Genomic DNA, 5,584 nt, shown 5'->3' on the forward strand with positions numbered 1-5,584 from the left:
CTATCAAAATCACCGGATTTCCGTGCATTGTATGTGTGACTTTTACTACATCTCTATCAAAAAGTCACCGGATTTCCGTGCATTGTATGCATGACTTTTACACATCTTTATCAAAAATACACCGGATTTCCGTGCATTGTATGCATGACTTTTACACATCTCTATCAAAAAGTCACCGGATTTCCGTGCTTGTATGCATGACTTTTACACATCTCTATCAAAACTCATTTTCAATAGTTTGACACAGTCATTGAGATTCAAAATTCCTTTAAATAAGAGAAACATTCTCAATAGGATCAACTCTTTTACTTTCAATTCCATAAGTTGTATTAATCCTTTGTGAGGTGTCTTGTCACAAGCTTTCTGAAAGTCAAGTTATGTGTTCACAGTATCAGCCAGTGGGAATTGAGAGAAAAGTTCCTGGTAATAATGCACGTGTAAAAAAATAATTCCAGTTATATTAAAACATAGGAGGGGAAATAGCACCACTTCTTTTCAAAAAGGGGGGGGGGGGTTGGTGCAGAATTTTTTTTTAAATTAGGTTTAATACATTTTTTCTACTCCTCGTTACTACTGTTGTGATTTGTGTTTTTATTAGTGAGCCTTTTATTTTTATTATTACCAGTGCTATTTTTACTGAACCCCTTGATTGATGTTGTATCTTAACTTTCAGATATTGGCAAGGGTGAAATAACTCTTCTAAATCCATGCTGTAAGTCATCAGTTAAATGCTAACTTTCCACCATAGCTCTGTGTATGTTTATATCCTATAGCCAAGTGACCAAACTGTAATGAATTACTCAGTAAAGCATCGTCAGTCTTGTAATATCCTACTTGCTTTTTTTTACTTTATAATTTCCATAATCCAACACAATATTTATAGATTTCAACACCTTGCTCACAACAGAGATCAAACTAATAAAGCTTTTACTTCTGAAATCCCCCCCCCTTTCTGAAAAACAAAAAAAGGATCGTATTTACAGTTATCCTATTGTCAAGAATTTTCCACACCTTAAGAAGCTTTTGAAAAATAGTTAAATCTCCCCCATTAACTTAGCTAAGCTTAAATGTAAGACTCACCAGGGACAGGGTCTTTATTCTCAAGAAATTTACTATAATTTAAGCATGGATTTTTTTTTTCTTGCATTATTGTTTAAATTCTTGAAATATTTCAACTAGAATGCATGCATAATTGTTATTATGACATGTGACATTCAGAAATTAGAACATGCTCAAATTTACTCCTTGTGTGTGAGGAATTTTTTATAATAAATGATTTCTTCTAGAGATCATTAGAACATAGTGTATAGTTGTAGGAGACTATTTTGTCCATCGAGGTCACTGTTCCTCCACCAAATCAATCAAAGCAAATTACATTACTTATACAACAAAAGTTTAAAATAAGTTAGACAACAATAACAGGTGATAAATACTGTTTTACAAGTTTTTTTAGATCCAGTAAAAATAATATAATAAAAATAGCAAATTTCATCTAGGCTTACAAATATTGCAAATGCTAATCCTATATTAAAAATTCTTGAACATAACTGATAGGCAAATTGTCATAAACCTTAAAGAATTTTGGGTGCCTGAATCAAGCTGTTTCTGGTTTTTCTATACTCTAGAACAAATGAATTAAAACAAGAAGGTTCTCAAACATTTTACACCAGGTGTCATACTACAAGTAGCAGCATGTATTGGCTCTTTGTATAACATGTTGCTACATTTATGTATCCTATAGTCAAGGGACCTAAATAGTATGAATTATTCAAAATGAAGCCTCTGAAAGGTTATAATAATCTAGCTCCAGGTGGGTCAACTTAAGTTCATGGTCTTAACAGTGCTAAAAATCCTGGGTTTGATTTTTCACAGTAGACAGTGCATATAGATTACTGTGTAGCTTTGCAATAAGACATATCTATATATATATATATATATATATATAGAGAGAGAGAGAGAGAGAGAGAGATTATTGCTATTTTGAAATAAGTTCTTAAACTTATTTTTACTTAAAACATAGAACAGTAAATAAAGTAGTAAAGCAAACAATTATCTCTTCTAGTTACGATCTTTGTACTCGGTTGCTGCTTGACGTAGGTTGCTAAGCCTTTATAAATGTATAATAATTGAGATGTGACTGTATTTTACAAAACATTAGTCTACTAAAACACAGCCAAGACAGGTCACTTTGTAAAGACGAAAGGTCAGTTTTATACTACTGGATGTGGTAACATGAGAGCACGTGTGCTGCATCGTTGTAACTTCTGTATTGTTAGCCAGGCATGGCTGAAAGGTCAATATAATAAAAATATATATATATTTATTATTTTTATCTCATAACATATATACTGTTATGAGATTTAAGCTATTTAGCCTAAACATTGTTTTTGTGCTATAATTTGTTGTCATTCTAGAACAAAAGTGTCATAATTTATATTTATTTCCAATTTTTTAATGGTGGTTACCAGATTGGTCAAATCTACCGAACCTGTACAGAGATTTGTTAGTGAAAATAACAAATAATATATAAAGTTTCTTTCTTAAGACACATTTGATAACTATCTGGACATTATAAAGATTTCGCATGTGAAATTTAGTAAACATTACAAGGCTTTCATACACACATCATATCAGATTTTTTAATTAAGTCTTGAGGTTTGTTAAGCAATGTTTTTCTCATGCCTTTTTCTTTTTGTGTGTTGCCTATCCAACATGCAAAGTAAATTTCATTTTAAGATTAAAAATACTTTTATGCATCAGAAAATTTTCACTAAGCGTATGTTCACTAAATTTGTCAGATTATCAATTTAAAAGTTATAGCATGAAAACTATAACATCTACAAAATAAATACAAGCTCAGTCCAAGGGACCGAGCCCGTGCCGAAAGAGTTAATTTGTGATTAAATCGAGCTACTTATATAGGTAAGAACTAAAAATAAACACAGAAATGAACATGGATAATTTAATATAATCCTTATATTCTCTGTTATTATTATTAGAATGCATTGTTTCATGGTCAACATAGTTTTAAACTCGCATACCACAAATAAATTTCAAGTGTTTTACTGAATTTTAATATTAATACCCGTCATTACTTATCATATAATAGTGGAATTAATTGCACTTAACAACACATGTAAGTTTTCTCATTGTTTTAATGAGTTCTTATTATATACTTTACTAAATTGTTAGTCTCTAAGTGATGTAAAAATGTATATTTATTTCTGGGCTACATTTTTCTTTTAATAATCATGTTGATTTATATGATTATATATATATATTTTTTAATTTTCATAACTTTTTTTCTAGGAGTTGTTGGTGTATCTTGCCATGTTTATCCGCACTGAGCCACAACTTTTTCATGAGATGCTGAGAATACGGGTTGGACTTATCATCCAAGTCATGGCATCAGAGCTTGCTAGGTCATTAAATTGTTCAGGTAAGTGCTTTAGTAACTTATTTGTACAAATATCTTGTAGAAATAAATTTTGATTTATATCATTCTGTTGATTAACACATTATCTAAGAATTAAAATATTTAATAATTATATCATGAATGATAGAACTTTCCAAACAGTTCATACTTCTCCTTGATTGATAAACCTGAAGGATAACTAGTGAAATCACAAGTACTGAGGTCAACTTGCCTCATTATATTTTCTAGTAATCTTGTGATAAAGCAATTTATGCTTAGAAACATATATTACTTCTGAATTTAGAGCAATGTAGAATGTTCTCTGGACACTTTGTTGTCGGGATTAACTACCATAGTCATTCATAAAATTGTTTAATACCATGAGCCTATAAGTTGTCTTATAAAAAATCTATTTTTGAAATAAATAAAATGATGATAATTTTAACTTACAGTGATTAAGTTTAGATAACCCTTTTGATACGGGTCATCTCGTTTGTTGACTCATATTCAAAATTTTATTGAACTACTATTTCATGAAATTATGTCAATAAGTTTGGTATCAAACTGTAGATTATAATTCAAATTTTAGAACTATACATTACTCAATTTTTTAATTTAAAAGTAAATATTAAAAACACAGATAAACATCGATTTTTGTGTGTCACGTGGTATGTTGAATGCAGCACTAGTTCAAATTATATGTCTGTAAAGTAAAAATACTGTTTATAGTTTCGTACGAATTAGAAACTCAAATTACCAATATTGACAAGTTAGAATATAAAATAAGAGCCTCTTATCTTTTCAATTTGCTAAGTTATTGCTCATGTAATAACTCAAATACAGTGGCACCCCACCCACCTCTTTCCATTTTTGGAAATGCTCCTTTATATACACTTCTATATATGACATGAATAACCAATCGGAAGCTCAGAATGTCCCCTAGTGGCTTTCTCAGCAATATTAACGGGCTTGAAAACATTTTTTCTTTTGAACCAATATTTCAAAGAGGTAAGGTGTGTTATGTGGTATGTTGAATGTAGCATTGGTTCAAATTGAATGTTTGTGAAGTCAAAATACTAAGTCTATAGTTTCATATGAATTAGAAACCCAAATTACAGATATTGACAAGCTAGAATATAAAATAAGTACCTCCTATCTTTTCTATTTGTTGAGATATTGCTTCATCTACTGAATAAAACAAAGTGTCCCCGACCACCTCTTTCCATTTTCCAGACACTTGATTATGTAAACCTACTTCTGTCTATGACGTGTGAATAACCAATCAAAAGCTCAGAGTGTCCCCCACATGGTTCCCTGAGCCTTTGCAAATTATTTGTGTGGGAAATCCTTTCTTTTCACTCTGGATTCAAAGAAAGTAAGTTGACACTTTAGTGAGCTTGAAAATTTCATATTTTTTCAGACACAAATACAGCTTAGTTACTACGTTTGATAAATTATAGTGGAATTCTATGGTATTGATATAGTAGTTTGTGTATATATAAAAACCTAAACAAATTATTTCATTTCACATCCTCCACATGCAAAATTTGATAAGACTTAGCAACCTATGGCAAGCAGCAAATTAGATGTTTGTGAAGTCAAAATACTAAGTCTGTAGTTTCGAATGAATTAGAAACTCAAATTACCAATATCGACAAGCTAGAATATAAAGTAAGAGCCTCATATCTTTTCTATTTGCTAAGATATTGCTCACGTAATAAATCAAACATAGTGGCACCCTGCTTACCTCCTTCCATTTTTGGAGGGTAGGTTGTGTCTTTAGTCTGCTCAAAATTTCAAATTTTTTTAGACCTAAATACAGCTTAGTTACTACGTTTGATAAATGATAGTAGAATTCTGTGGTATCGATGTAGTAATTTATGATTTTTTTAGTTATTCAAAAGTATATATAAAAACCTAAAAAAAATATTTTGTTTCATGTCTATGTGCAAAATTTTTAAAGGCTTAGCAACCTATGTCAAGCAGCAACCGAGTACAAAGGTCATAACTAAAAGAGATAATTGTTTACTTTACTTCTTTATTTACTGTTCATGTTTTAGGAAAATAACTTTAAGAATTTATTTCAAAATAGCAATAATCTATATACATATATAATGTATGATAATTAGAATGTGACTGTATTTTACAAAATACTACTCGTCTAAAACA

General features: G+C 30.2%; 1 protein-coding gene across 1 annotated transcript in view; it reads left to right on the top strand.

The window, feature by feature from the left end:
• The window catches only part of LOC106470659, a gene marked incomplete at its 3' end in the record, with an annotated part of 26,492 nt that overhangs the window by 4,993 nt on the left and 15,915 nt on the right, over positions 1 to 5,584 (top strand). The window lies entirely within an intron of this gene.

Source organism: Limulus polyphemus, unplaced genomic scaffold (genome assembly GCF_000517525.1).
Source record: "Limulus polyphemus unplaced genomic scaffold, Limulus_polyphemus-2.1.2 Scaffold4147, whole genome shotgun sequence".
Lineage (NCBI taxonomy): Eukaryota > Metazoa > Arthropoda > Merostomata > Xiphosura > Limulidae > Limulus > Limulus polyphemus.